Source organism: Narcine bancroftii, chromosome 7 (genome assembly GCF_036971445.1).
Source record: "Narcine bancroftii isolate sNarBan1 chromosome 7, sNarBan1.hap1, whole genome shotgun sequence".
Lineage (NCBI taxonomy): Eukaryota > Metazoa > Chordata > Chondrichthyes > Torpediniformes > Narcinidae > Narcine > Narcine bancroftii.
The window spans coordinates 177602914-177618196 of NC_091475.1; the positions used below are offsets into that span (position 1 = coordinate 177602914).

General features: G+C 40.6%; 1 protein-coding gene across 14 annotated transcripts in view; it reads left to right on the forward strand.

The window, feature by feature from the left end:
* wasf3b (WASP family member 3b) overlaps positions 1–15283 on the forward strand; it is a 246852-nt gene that overhangs the window by 151904 nt on the left and 79665 nt on the right. For 13 of the 14 annotated variants that reach the window (XR_011342254.1, XR_011342250.1, XR_011342249.1 and 10 more), the window contains one exon: positions 14257–14460. The exons of the other annotated variant lie outside the window; for it this stretch is intronic. The gene's annotated coding sequence lies outside the window, so the exon portion shown is untranslated. The remainder of the gene's footprint in view (positions 1–14256; positions 14461–15283) is intronic. 14 annotated transcript variants of the gene reach the window in all.

Here is a 15283-nt window from a genome sequence, read left to right on the forward strand (position 1 = left end):
AGTGCTACATTTGATCCCTCTGTTAAATTTGAAGAAACTTAGTGCCCATTCATACCATATTTTCATATGATATAATTTTTAACATTTTCTTTGACTTACTGTCCCTTCCTGATACCATTAAGCTTTTCTTTTGGATGAGGACCAGGCTTCCAATGTTTGATGAACGCTGATCCAAGGCTTTCCAGTTTTGTTTTCTCTTCTCCATTAGATTAGTACGAGGGGTTTTACTATAATGTGAATTTTTTTCTTTGCTTTTTTTTCTCTTTGAGTATGGGGAGATGAAGATACTATTATTATGTACCAATTGCTGTATATTGTAATCTTTTTAATTATGTATCCTTATTCTCTTCGTCCATTGTTTATTGTCTATTAAAATCAATAAAAAGATAGAAAAAGAAAGAAAATGATAATGCTCAGGAGCAGGTCAGTGAATAGTGTCAACAGGATATCAGTTGATGAGCTGTGGGAACAGCATTTTAGGACTGAATTTCCTGAGGGCCTCAGTGAGGACCAAGAACCTTCAAGAGAAGACCAGCAGTTCTTGGATTTAGTCTCAAGATCTGCCAAGCTAGTCGATGGGATTATTGCTTTGGAAAACCTTTAAAGGAAAGAGGAAAATGAATGCATGACCATAGAAGTGTTGCTGACACAATGAACGCTGAACCTAAGGAGAAGATTCAAGAGGGATTCTTCTTTTCATTTAAACTACACCAACTTCACGTTTGACATGATATCCAAAGCTTATACAGAGCAAGTACCAGATAGTGTCTTGGAATGTAGTGATGGCAGAGAATGGTATCTACCATACGATGGGATTTTTCATCCACAAAAGAAAAACTCCAAGTGGTGTTTGACTGTGAAGCGATATTTCGGGGAATTTCACTAAATTCTCAGCTCTTACAGGGGCCAGACTTGACCAGTACATTGATGGGAGTCTTGGCTACATTCCGTAAATAACCTCTCATCATCACTGCAGACATTGAAGCCATGTTCCACCAGGTGAAAGTACCACGTGAATACCATGACTTGTTACGGTTCCTCGGGTGGCTTGATGGAGACTTCAGTCAGAATCTGGTGGAATACAGAAGGATAGTGCATCTATTTGGAACAACTTCATCTCCAAGCTGTGCAAACTTTGCCTTTTGGAAGTGTGCCGAGGACAATATGAAACAGTTTAGCCCTCCAGCTGTAAGGACCATCATGGCCAACTCTTATGTGGATGACTGCCTCAATTCAGCAACTTCAGAAGATGCAATAGGTCTTTATCGTGAGCTACAATCGAAGGCTTTCTACCTTTCAAATGGATGAGTAACAGTTGTCATGTGTTGGCTGCCAGACATGAAAAAGAGAGAGCAAAATAAATGAAGAATCTGGACTTGGATTATGATAACCTTCCTGTGGAGAGGGTGTTAGGGGTACAATGGTGTGTTCATTCGGATGTTTTTAAGTTTAAAATCATCTTGAAAGACTGATCCCTCACAAGAAGGGAGATTCTTTCAATATATGATCCCCTAGGAATATTGACACTAGTATCCTGACTGCAAGATTTGTGTTGGAAAGGGATTGGTTGGGATGATACAATACTAGATTCCATTGTACAGGAATGAATGTGTTGGATTCAGGATCTTCATAAACTGGAAGACTTTAAGGCTGACAGATGTTTCAAACCCACAAACTTTGGAACTGTGACATGTGTTCAACCGCATCATTTTGCTGATGGTTACAGTACTGTTAGTTACCTGTAACTATATAATAACCATGGTCAGGCACATTGCTGATTTGTGATGGGGAAAAGCAAGAGTGAGTCACTATCCCTCAAATGGAGTTGACTGCTGCCATCATGGAAAGCAAAATGGATATAGCGTGGAGAAAGGAGCTGCAGATGAAACTAACAGACTCCATATTTTGGACCGATAGCACCTCTCAGTTGAAATACATCAACAACAAGACCACAAGATTCTGAACTTTCGTGGCCAAAGTCTCATATATGCTGCAGTAGAGATATGTTAACACAGTTAACAAGATAGCAGACTTGGCTTCCCAAGGTTTGAAAGTCCAATCTTTTCTAAAGAGCAAAATGTGGGTGTCTGGGCCTCAGTTTCTTTTTTGGCCTCAGGAAGAGTGGCTTCAAAAATACTGATGGATTGGAAGAAAACTCACCAAAGGACCCTGAAACCAGGAGCATAATATAAAAGGAGGAAAAACCCAACACCCAACCCCAACCAACCCATTTTCCCCTGCAACCACTGCAACCGTGTCTGCCTGTCCCGCATCAGACTTGTCAGCCACAAACGAGCCTGCAGCTGACGTGGACATTTACCCCTCCATAAATCTTCGTCCGCGAAGCCAAGCCAAAGAATATATACTTCTTTAAAGTAAAGTCCTCACATATTGACCATTATACCTCTTGCTATGAACATCCACAGCTGTTAGTTACAGGGATGATATCTTGCATGCCTGGATGTAAAAAGACTGGGGGATACAGAATCAAATTAGCACTTCAGGACCCAGATAATATAATAAGAAAGGTTTACAGATGTGTAGAGGAAAATGTGCTGACTGGCTGCATCATGGTCTGGTATAGGGGCACCAATAGATCTGAGTGGAAAGTCCACAAAAGATAGTGGGCACAGTCCGGTACATCACAGGCAAAACTCTCCCCACCATCAAGAAATCTACAGGGAATGCTCCCAGCCAAGAGCAGCAGCAATCACCAAGTATTCATACCACTCAGGACAATCTCTGTTCTTGCTGCTGACATCAGGAAAGAGGTATAGGTGCCAGAAGACCCACCAGGTTCAGGAACAGTTGCTAGCCCTCCACCATCAGACTCCTCAACAACAAACTCATTCAGAGACTCATTTAAAGACTTAGTTTATTTATTATTTTTAAAAATGGTGGTGCTTCTGGAGGTGGTGTAATGGCAGACTGCTGCGGGTGTGGACCAGGAGAGTGAAGAGCAGAGACAAAACATGACTCCAGAGGGTCCAACCGCCTGCTCCTAATGCTGGTGGCTCCAAACAGCCTTTAAATGGCTTGTTAATGGAGCCAAGGGTGTTTTTAATTAAAATTCTGTAGCCCTGGGGTGGGCCAGCACCTATGCTCAGCAGCGGCCATGAGAGTTTGCAGACTCCATGGGAGCAGCATGGCACCAGAACTGGGGAGAACATCCCCCATTAAGAAGGAGAAGCAGAGGAGACAACCATACAGGATGGTGATCACAACAGGGGGCCAGTGAGAGGCTCAGCGGCTGAAGGACCCACACAGGCTGCAGGCAGTCAATGATGTGGTTGTCGGATTCACAGAACTGGAATTTGTGAGGGTGCTGAGGGCAAGGTTGGCTCCCGAAGGACATCATGCACAAAGGTTTTTTGATTGTGTTGGAACTTTGGAATTGGAGCTCAGGTTACCAATGGATTGAACAAGGATCTGTGCAATTGCAGAGGCTGCTGGAGACGAATCCATGGACACTCGGTGTCTCTGAAGGGATTCTCTTTTGCTTCTCTTTCCCTCCTTAAGGGGCACTGGCCATTACTAATGGTGATACTTTGTCTTATGGGAGGCAGAAGGAAATTTCATGCAATATTACATTTTCTGTATTATTATGTGACAATAAAGGAATCTTGAACATTGAATTACTGAATTTTTTCTGTATTGTAAAGTCAATTTTTTTACATTTCTTTATTTGTTTACATTTCCCTCTTTTGTATCCTTTTTCTTGAGTACAGTTTACAAGAATCAATAGTAGGAATTCTGCCTCGCCCTCAACCTCAGGATTATATGTGATGTCATGTACAGAAATTTACTCTGACAATAAATCTGAACTTTGAAACTTCTTCTCTCCAATTAATCTTTAGAATTCTCTCACCCAGAGGGCTATAGAGGCTTGGGGATTTCTAACTTTTAATGTCAAGAATATGTTAAGCAAATCAAAGGCTATGTGGTGAAAGTATTTTATCAACAAGGTGGTTTGTTACAATCAATCAGACCAGTAGTTTGCTTGGGATGACCTTTTTATTTGGAAGCAATTAAGAAGGCAGCTGTGAAGTTCTAATAGCCATAGCACAGGAAAGAAGTGATCATGCTGGAGAAGGTGTAGAAAAGATTAACCAGAAAGTTTCCTGGGATGTAGCATTGAGGTTTTGAAGGAAACTGAGGGGCACTTGAAAGGAGTATGAATAATTATGAGAAAATAGATAGGGTAGATTGCTGGAAACCTCTCTCCATAGCAGAGATATGAAAAACTAAAGGGTGGATATAAAGATGCAGAGGAATTTTTTTTTCACTCGGAGAGTGGAAGCTGGAACGTAGTATACCAAGGGGATGGTGAAAGCAGGTACTCTCATAACATGCAGTATCAAGCATAGAAAGTTACAGATCCAGCTGAGGCTAATAGGATTAGTATAGATACAGTTTGAACCTCTAACCTGGTGATGTCAGGACCTGGCATTAATTGCCTGACCACAGAAAATGGTGGAAAACAGAAATTGACCTCCTAAGGGAACCCCCTATGTAAACATATCAAAGGTAGAACAAAGCTTAAAACAGGAAATAATACTGAGGAGCAGCTCAGTTAGCACAACATCTTTAGAGCGCCAGTGTTCAGGATGTTAGTGCAAATTCCTACAGACAGCACAGGACTTGAACCCCAGTAAAGGTTAAATCTGCCGCTGTTAGTGTAAACTCCTTATAGACTTGAACCCCAGTCCTGATCACGGCAGATTCAACCTTCACAGCGCCAGAAATCGGGAGCAGAGTTCAAGTTCCCGCACTAGCAATCGGGAGCGGATTTCGAGTCCCACGCTATCTGTAAAGAGTTTGCACTAATGGCGGCGGATTCAAAACGTGCTGGACCATGGCTGTTGCCAGACCACAGAGCGCCGGATAATAGAAGGTCAACTGATGGTCCACATGGAGATAAATGCTGTATTATTGGATGAGTCAAAAATAAAACAGAGTGTGAACAATATATTTCACCTATAGCCTAGTAATGAATAGAGATGCAGAGTTTTACAGGCTGGTAATGGACTCTTTAGCCATGCCAATCAAGTTGCTTACCCAAGCAAGCCCTTTCTCCCTTTTCTATCTATGGCTTTTAACATTATAATTATACTCACCTCTATATGAAGAAGATGCCCCTCAGGTCCCTTTTAAATATTTACCCTCTCACCTTAAAATGTTATATGTTTCTACCTTTGGAAAATGCCTGTGGCCTTTACCTTATATATCTCCCTCATGATTTAAAAAAAATCTTTATAACGTCTCTTCCTCCCCCCCCCCCCCCCAACTCCTCTGTTCCAGAGAGAAAAGTCCAACTTATCCAGCCTCTCCTTATACTTCAAGCCTCCCAGTCCCAGTAGCAATCCTATAAATCTTTTGAGTTTAATGATATCTTTTCTTTTGTGGTGATCAGAACAGTTCAAAGTCCAAATTAGTTTGTTGGGTGCATTGATTTTCTTTTAATTGATGTATAACTTTGCAGCACTTATTGGCTTCTGTTGCCTCACTTAAGTGACTGTTATGGACACGAGTGTCATTGAGCTATTTGAATATGTTAAGATTGCAGACAAGGTTATTGCACAAGGCCAATGCACGTTGCATATTCTGTCAGGTTGAAAGTCAACAGTCATTGCCAGTGATGCTCGAGGTGACAAAATTGATGATTGGATGGCACCAGTATCCTGGAGATAGAGGTTTTGTCCTGCAGAAGTAGATATTTTAGGATTTTGGTAGGATTTCACATGACTATCATTTGCATAGCTAGTTTCCTATTAATATCACATCCCTCCCATTGATAACTTGTTTCCCTGTAATGTTTTACCAAAAAGCTTCAGAAAAGTTGTAGTAAAAAAATCCAATTAAATTTGTCAACCATGAAGCACATCTTATAAATCCACCCAGACTGTTAAGGATTAGTCTGTAAGTATCCAGCACGGCTTAATTTGACAGTATCTCAAATACTTTCCAAGATGGCCATGCTCACCTACTGAAATCGACAAAAGTATCATGCTCTGACTAAGACTTCGGGGATTGCTGAAAAGTTATAGAAATAAAAAACGTCTGCATTTGTTAATCTATTTATTCTAATGTTATTTACTTTAAACAAAAGTAGATTCCTTCAAAGTAAATAATTTTTAATTAACTTCTCACCTTGAACAGGTAAAGTCTTCTGTGTAAACCAGAAGGGTGGGAAGGGACTTAGAATTTCATGCAAGTTAAAACCTCTCATTAAGAGATCCTATTCATTATTTGTTACATGCTCAAGCAATCATATTCCACATAGGCTACCCAGAAACTATTTTTGTAATCTCTTTGGATTTGCGGTACTTCTGTGTATTCAGTCTGTTGAAATTTCAGTAAGGCAGTAACCTTGGGCTGCTTGCCCAATGTGTCAGAGCACTATTAATGGAATTCAGCTCCAGAGCTCTTTGGATCCTTGAAAACCTCAGGAAGGTGACACCAGTGGCATTGTGGAATTGACTCTGCTTCTAGATATAATTTTACCTGTATGAAGTGAAGGACATACTGATGGATTTGTTATTTATGAACTTCAATTTCTTGTTCAATAATATTTCAACAAAGTATTTCAAGAGAATTGGCTGTTAAGGAAATCAAAGTGTATAGATTTAGTGGAGCAAAAGTGAACTAAGAGATTAGCCATAATCTTATTAAAAATGGAGCAGACATCAGGTGTTGAATACTGTATTGTATTCCTGTTTCTACTTCTTGTGTTTATGGTTTTTAAAATTTTAGATTTTTAGTATTCATTAAAACATTTACCCTATGCCCAATATTTCTATCTCATAGCTGGATAATATTTTCACATTTTTATTGTTCTAAATTTGAATAAACACCTGATAAATGATGACCGGGCTGGGTAATTAGTAGGAAAACCTTTTTTGTTTTTTTTATGGCAGGGAATCAACTACTTTTAAGTACTGCTGGCAAGTGAACATTAATCAATAGGCACTTTTTAAAAAACAGTTTACTTACTTGGTGTATCTCTCTTGGAATAAATGTCAGCATTTGTCTTGTCAACATTAACTCATTTATTGAGGTTTGTTTTAGGTGTTTTTCTTTGAAGTCCCCATATTATTGTTCTTTTTAAATTGACATTTAATAATTTGATTTTCTTTGCTTTGATGAAGATGATCATATGTTAATTTATTGATAGGACATTGTCCCAATTTCCCACTGATTGGGATAAAAATCTGAAGAAGCTGCAGAGAAACAAATAAACCATGGTGGGGTTTAAATATAAAATTACCCAGGATAAGAGAAAAGGTTTAGAAGAAAATTATATGAACTTTGGAAGAACTAGATGTGTACACATTGTGGAGAATGGGCAGATGAATGGATATGGAGGTTTATATATGTTATCTTAGTAGTGTAGAAGCCACCATTGGACTTCATGGAAGGCCATCATGAATCATCATACAGGTTGAAGCAGGCAACATTATGGCAGTGGAAGTGGACAGATCAGGGAGATGAAGTCATGGGATAAATATCAATTTTAGTGAAAGGAAATGCTGCTTCTCTCAGAATTCTATTTGGAAGAGATAGGTACCACTCATCCAGGTATTGTAGCCCCACCAAGTCACAGCCTGTGAGAAGTATAATTACGGTGGGAGTTACATCAATATCTCAGTTCTTTAATTTAGTCCATTGGTTTTCAAACAATCCCCCCCCCACTCACATTTCACGTTAAGTATTCCCTATGGCATAGGTGCTCTGTGATTAGTAAGGGATTGCTTAAGGTGGTTATGTGAGTAGAAAGAAAAAGGTTTGAAAACCACTGTTTTAATTGTTCCTAATTGACTGCAAACTTTTGCCCTTGAATAACAGCTAATTGCATTTACGTCACATCTTTAACATTGTAAAACATCTCAAGGTACATTGCATGAGTGACAAGACAAATTATAGCACTGAGCACTATAAAGAAATGATTGAGCATGTTAGGAATTAAAGTACCTTTAAAGAAATTGCTCGAGACAAAAATTGAGAACAAAGAACATTTATTACTACAACAATGCAAAGTTGGGTGCTTCCCCTTACCCTGGGAATACACACACATACTGGGGCTCACCCAACTTTTATACAGTCAATTTCAGTATCAGAATGCCCTCCCCCTTACATTCTTCTGCCCCCTGGATGGGTTTGGCATAGGTAATTCTTCCTGCCTACGTGCAGTTTCAGTACACTTGGAGGACCAGGGGGGGTATCCTGTCGGTGTCCCTTCATGTCATTGTCCTTATTCACACCTTCCTGATTCTCTGGGCTACAGTCTCTTGATATGCAGAGTTGACTCATTCTATCTAGGGTTGGCTAATTTCATATGCATAAATCTGTGTATGGTTAGCTAATTAGAAATGTATGACTTGGTACTTCTGTCCAGGGCTAGGAGACCCTTATCTGATCCAGACTACCTCAACTTCCTACATTCTATTGTACCTTACCATTCCTTATCTTAGTCCTATGGTCTTGTCACAAAGGATAGAAGATTCTTATGTTAATCGTGCTGACTCTGCTTTCCTGCATCCTAAGCCCCAAACTTATCCTGTTTGAACTGGTTTCAGCCATTTTACTGATGAACTTTAGTTTCTTCCATGTTCATAATTTTAGGTCAATTTTCCCATCTCTCACAATCCTCACTTTTCTTTTAGATCAGTAATACTGATCTTTCACCATGATCAGTGTTACTGATCTTTGGTTACTAGTGTCAGTGTGACTGATCCCCCCCCCCCCCTCCTCACTTTTCTTTTAGATCAGTAACACTGATCTTTCAAGTGTAAGGTGTAGTTTTACCCAGCTGGTCAATAACCGAATAGTAATGTCTGTGTAAAGTCTTTAGGTAGGGGAGCACCATGAAGGTCAGGGGAGTGAGTCCAGCTGCTTATTAGGGTTTGGAGTATCAGGCTCCAGTTCTCAGTAAAAAGTCTAGTCCATCCCATACGTTGAAATATTGAAGCAGTGTCTTTGAAGCACACGACCTTTGTAAGTGTTGTCCCGACGAAGTCTGTGAGAAGCGCTGCCTTCAGCAGCGAACGAGTCGCAGTCTATGAGAAGCGCTGCCTTCAGCAGCGAACGAGTCGCAGTCTATGAGAAGCGCTGCCTTCAGCAGCGAACGAGTCGCAGTCTATGAGAAGCGCTGCCTTCAGCAGCGAACGAGTCGCAGTCTATGAGAAGCGCTGCCTTCAGCAGCGAACGAGTCGCAGTCTATGAGAAGCGCTGCCTTCAGCAGCGAACGAGTAGCAGTAGTCAGGCGGTTCCGTTTGATTGTGGCTAGTATCTGATGTCCTCTTCAGCCCCGAACCCTAGGGCCACCGATCTCCGAAGGCTGTTTGGAGCCTGATATTAAAGTGTCAAGCAGCTCACGTTGTTGGAAACTGGTGCTCCCTTTCATGGGGTGATGAAAAGAGACCAAGCTGGGGGGGGATCGTTTCTTGTGATTTAACTGTGTGTTGCAGCTTGTCTGCTAACATTAGCATATGTATCATTGAACTTGTGAGTTGCAGCCTGTCTGTGTACATTAGCATATGTGTCAACTCTCTCTCTCTCTCTGCTACATGTACAATCCTGACTACCATTCTGTCTGTCTTTGTCCCACCATGTCCTTTGTGAGGATTTTGACACCCTGCACTCTACTTCGCTCCTTTCCACGTTATATAACCACCAGATGAGCAGCAGCTCCCTGAAAACAGGTGTTCCCCTTCAGGGATGATCAGAGAGAGAGAGCCAGGTGGGGGATTATGTGTCTCGTGGTTGTGTGAAGTGTCTGTTTGTTTTGCGGTTAGCTTGTTAGTTTCCCCCTTTGTGTGAAATGTACATTATTTGTTTTGCGGTTAGTCTGTGTACACAGGTGCCTCACTGTGTGACTGCCTATCCCCACTGTGTTTCCCTGATCCGTATTCTAAATACCTTGCCTCTATGCCCTCTCTAGCCTGTAAAACAGTACAATCTGTAACCTCTGCTACCCCTTCTCCAGAAGTACTTAAAACATCGAGAGTACTCCACTAAAGCTGTTTAATTCCCCTGGTCCGTATTGGGATCCCTTATATCCCATTATGACTATACATCAAATCTATGCCCTGTCTACATTCTAAAGGAGCTGAATTGTAACCTCTGCTGCCCCTATTCCAGGGGGGCTTAAAACATTAACGAACAATATTCCAAAGAAATTAGTAAACAACAATGAAGAATACATGTAAGCTCATTAAAATACAATAAGAACTGAATAAAACACAAAAAATGTAAAGCTCATTGAAAACTGCAATAAAATGCAAGAAGAACTGAATAAAACCACAATAAATGTCAAGCTCATTGAAAACAGCAATAAAATACACAAAAACTGAATAAACCACGATAAATGTAAAGCTCATTGAAAACAGCAATAAAATACACAAAAACTGAATAAACCACGATAAATGTAAAGCTCATTGAAAACAGCAATAAAATACACAAAACTGAATAAACCACGATAAATGTAAAGCTCATTGAAAACAGCAATAAAATACACAAAAACTGAATAAACCACGATAAATGTAAAGCTCATTGAAAACAGCAATAAAATACACAAAACTGAATAAACCATTAAAAAAACGAATAAAATTGTAACATTATGGCACTTTGTCATTAATTCTTTGAATGTGGGTCCAGCCTTTCTCTCTTGTTCTTACTGCGGTGTCTGTAATTAAAAGTACACAGAAGGGACCATCCCAGGCAGGTTTTAGTTGATCCTCTTGCCATGCTTTTACATATAACCAATCACTAGATTTTAATAAAATGAATAACAATCTGACTTTCCTTTGTGTTAGTGTAAAAATTGTAAAATGAAACACAAACCATATTTGCATGGGTTTTGAATATGTTAGACCTTATTAAAATGCAGTTGGAGCTGCTTGTCTGTATGGGGCACAACCCTCCAACTTGTTAGAGTGAGGACATAACAGACATTGCAGCACAAGAGCCCCTGCAAGAGAACTTGAAACATATTCAACCTTTAGTTCTGCCTTAAGTAAAATGCCTTGTGCCACAGCTCACAGGAGCTGGCCTTATTTAAAACAGTCTGTAAAACAGGCACCAAAAAAAAGTTAAAAGATGTTCTTATGAAGATTGCACACACAATAATTTAAGTACAGGCTAGTTTCTATTATATTCCACTTAAAAGTTCTGCTGCATGAATCCTGGAGCTTGTGGAGTCATTATTGAATCAAGAAATATTGGTACCATGCCAATCTCATTCTAACATGCCAATTTCTCCAGTCCTTAAGTCAAGATGTACTGAATAGCATCTGGTACAAGATCTGTGAGTTCTTAATGATATTATTATTCTTATGCACCCAATTGTTCTGAACTATGCCACCAATTTAAATCATATTCCACCTATTGTAGTACTCACACAGCACCATAGACCAGTTCGCAGGTTTATTTCTCCATTAAGCTGAATCCAGTCGCGCAGGGTTTACCTCCGTGATTATTTACAATGTAACTTCCGCACTACCGGATTTAAATATAAACCTGATGAATGGGGGAAAGTTACCATGAATTAAATAACAGCGGCAATACAGAGAAATTGTGCTGAGGCATTAATTTCACTCCAGAGGAAAATGCACCAGAGAAATGAATGATTAAACTTATAGGAATCCCCATAGGAATCCCCAGAGGTATCTTTATTCTCCAGAGGTGGGTGATCTTTAAACTCACGGACCTTGACTGCTGAATGTGTAGAAGAAATGTATTTGATAGGGCTCCATACCTCTAACTGCAAGACAAGAGCCTGAAGCCTCAATTTCAAGTGCCACAGTGCACTTAAAGGGACATGCACACTCCTGCTTCAACTGGCTGAACCAGCCACTTTACACATCAGATCCTTTCTTTATCTCACATACACTTAAAGTTAAGATGTATAGAACTCACCCTATTTGCGCAAACATTTCTCCCTGCAAATGTTATAACATCACTCAACTATCAGGTACTCCCTGTGCAAAATCACATTTAAATACAATTTATTTCATAAATTGGAATTAACTGGTAGTTAAATTTGCTAATTCTACAGTATTGAAAAACGATCATTTATGACATTTAATTTTTAGCATGAATTTTAATCAATATTGGTCAGTGACTGAAGTGGGAAGTCGTGATTTATGAAATTATCTCTGGTCTCTACTCTCCCACTCCCTGCACTTCTCCCAACATTCAGGAGCTGGCACACAGTCCCTGCCTTTTTTTCATGTTACTCATCTACTATTCCTTTAACTGCTTGCATCAAAATGTTAGCCTTTGCTTTCTGCTTATCCTCAGATGTCTGGACAAATGCTTTTTGTGTGATCTGTAGAAGCTGGGTTATTCCCTGCTCATGCCAATTTTCTGTCTTTTGTAATTTTCTCTTAATGTCTGGGGCTGAGTTGGTAACAAAACCTGTTAGTACCAATTGTTCCCCTGCTGGGGATTCTATGTCGATACCCCCATATTGTATATATATATATGGTCCCAAAAATTGGTCTAACTGTTCAGCACATCCCTGGGGATCTTCTATCAGGGAGGTCAGTTCTTTCTTAAAGTTACACACTTCAGTACTGGTCAGGGGCACATTTACGAAACCGAGACCCTCTCCCATGGGAACTTCCCACAGTGGTCTCATCCAATTGGTTTCTAGCTTATTAGGTCTGGGTTCCTGCTCCCTGGGAAATGAATCAAAGGGTTCTGCCCTTTCTTCCTGAAGAGTCTCACGCTGTTCTGAATTAAAGTTACCTCTCTCTCCTGCCAACAGAGGTGGTAATCGAGTGCTTTGTGAGCAAGTTATCATACCACTCCTGCTCTCTTCTCTCTTCTCTAGTGGTGGGGGAGGTGGGGAAGGTGCAGAAGGGTAGGTCATAGGAGGGGAAGGAAAGATAGGAGCCGGCATAGGAGGAACATAGGGTGGAGGGAGGGAATGTAACACATCCCAACCCTGTGATTCAGGGACAAGAGGTTCCTCCTCTCTCTTATCCCTGGATTCTTTCTCATTCAAAACCAGCTGTTCAATGGATCCCTTGAGCCAGCAGGCTGCATATTCCCTGCTCTCAACATTGTCTGGCTGGTTTTGATAGAGTCATGAGTTCAAAGCTTCACACATCCATTCATCCTCGGATCCGAATTTTGGCCAGTACACGGAGCTCCCTTTAACCGGGTATCCCACCCATTCATTACAACAATACCTGACCGTCGTCAGTTTGTCTTTACCGCGGGTCTTTCCTGTGCCCCACTCAGATAACATCATCCCAAGCGGGCTGTACGTAGCTATCTGGTGGTCACGTCCTGTGTCAGGACTCTCATCTCTACTGCCCGCTATTCCCATACTTAGGAACAAGTAAAATACTCTTACCGAGTTCTGGCAGTACTGCTCTAGCGCGCGTCCTTCCGCCGTTTGTTCTCAATGCCTCTTCTCGGATATCACTCGCTTCTTCCACTGACCAGCCACCCGTCGCCCGTGAGTCCAGCTGAATCAGCCGGGGTGCACCTACTCTCGTCGTCGGGGTACTCTGTCAGTGGAGGGAGTGTGATCCCGGACGAGCCCCCATTTGTTAGGAATTAAAGTACCTTTAAAGAAATTGCTCGAGACAAAAATTGAGAACAAAGAACATTTATTACTACAACAATGCAAAGTTGGGTGCTTCCCCTTACCCTGGGAATACACACACATACTGGGGCTCACCCAACTTTTATACAGTCAATTTCAGTATCAGAATGCCCTCCCCCTTACATTCTTCTGCCCCCTGGATGGGTTTGGCATAGGTAATTCTTCCTGCCTACGTGCAGTTTCAGTACACTTGGAGGACCAGGGGGGGTATCCTGTCGGTGTCCCTTCATGTCATTGTCCTTATTCACACCTTCCTGATTCTCTGGGCTACAGTCTCTTGATATGCAGAGTTGACTCATTCTATCTAGGGTTGGCTAATTTCATATGCATAAATCTGTGTATGGTTAGCTAATTAGAAATGTATGACTTGGTACTTCTGTCCAGGGCTAGGAGACCCTTATCTGATCCAGACTACCTCAACTTCCTACATTCTATTGTACCTTACCATTCCTTATCTTAGTCCTATGGTCTTGTCACAAAGGATAGAAGATTCTTATGTTAATCGTGCTGACTCTGCTTTCCTGCATCCTAAGCCCCAAACTTATCCTGTTTGAACTGGTTTCAGCCATTTTACTGATGAACTTTAGTTTCTTCCATGTTCATAATTTTAGGTCAATTTTCCCATCTCTCACAAGCAGGTGTAGCGGCTCACTGAAGGCTTAATCGAATGGAGGTTCTGAGTGACCTCATGACATCACAATGCGATGACATCATTTGGAACACATGGGTTTTAAAAAGCTGCGTGTGACTGTTTGAGTAAACGACTTTACTGAACCTCAACTCGACCACGTCTGATCATTTTCTCCTTCTTCTTTTCGCCCTGCGACACAGTTGCTACACAGGTAACTAAAAGTTTGGTTAAAGAGGTAAATTGTAAGGAGCTACTTAAAGGTGGAACAGTACATTGCATGCTGGAAAGAATTAACAAGGAAATTTCAGTGTTTATCTCCTAGGAGAAAGAAGGCATTGCTGACAATGGTAGTGTGAAAGAAGTGTAGGTCAAAGATAAAGAAGCAATAAAGTCTTGGAGGGCCGGAAGAGATTATAGAGACACGGAGGGACCCAGCAATGAAGAACTTGAAATGAAGGATGAAAATTTTAAAACTGATGCATCAGGGTCCAATGTAGATCAACTAGCATGGATCTTGTCAGCAAGGATATGGGCAACAGAGAACTGAGTTCACATTCAGGGAGGATACAATAGTAGGTCGGAGTTCAAACAAGAGAGTACTGGAAGTTAGTCAATGAAAAAGAAACCATTGTTTTCTTTATTTGTCTGTTAAACAAGAAAGTCTGCATTGCTGTGATTGTAGTTTAACATACAAAAGAATTTGGCAGACCTCAGACATGAAAAAAATGAAGTAGGTTTAGCAAGTAATTGATGATAATCATATTAAGTTTAATGTCATATGCACAAGTAGAATGTATACTGGCGCCAAAATCCTTACTTGATATCTGCTGCAGCCAAACAGGTAGTTTATTTTAAAAAACCCAACTCCATAGGTATACATTACATTAAATTTAAATATTTTCCCTACTGTAAAAATATTTTAATGATACAACACAATAGAATGTCCTTCCACACCATGAAACCCATGCCGCCCGAATACATCCAAATAACCAACCAATCTCATTCATTTGGATTATGGGAAGAAACTGGAGTAC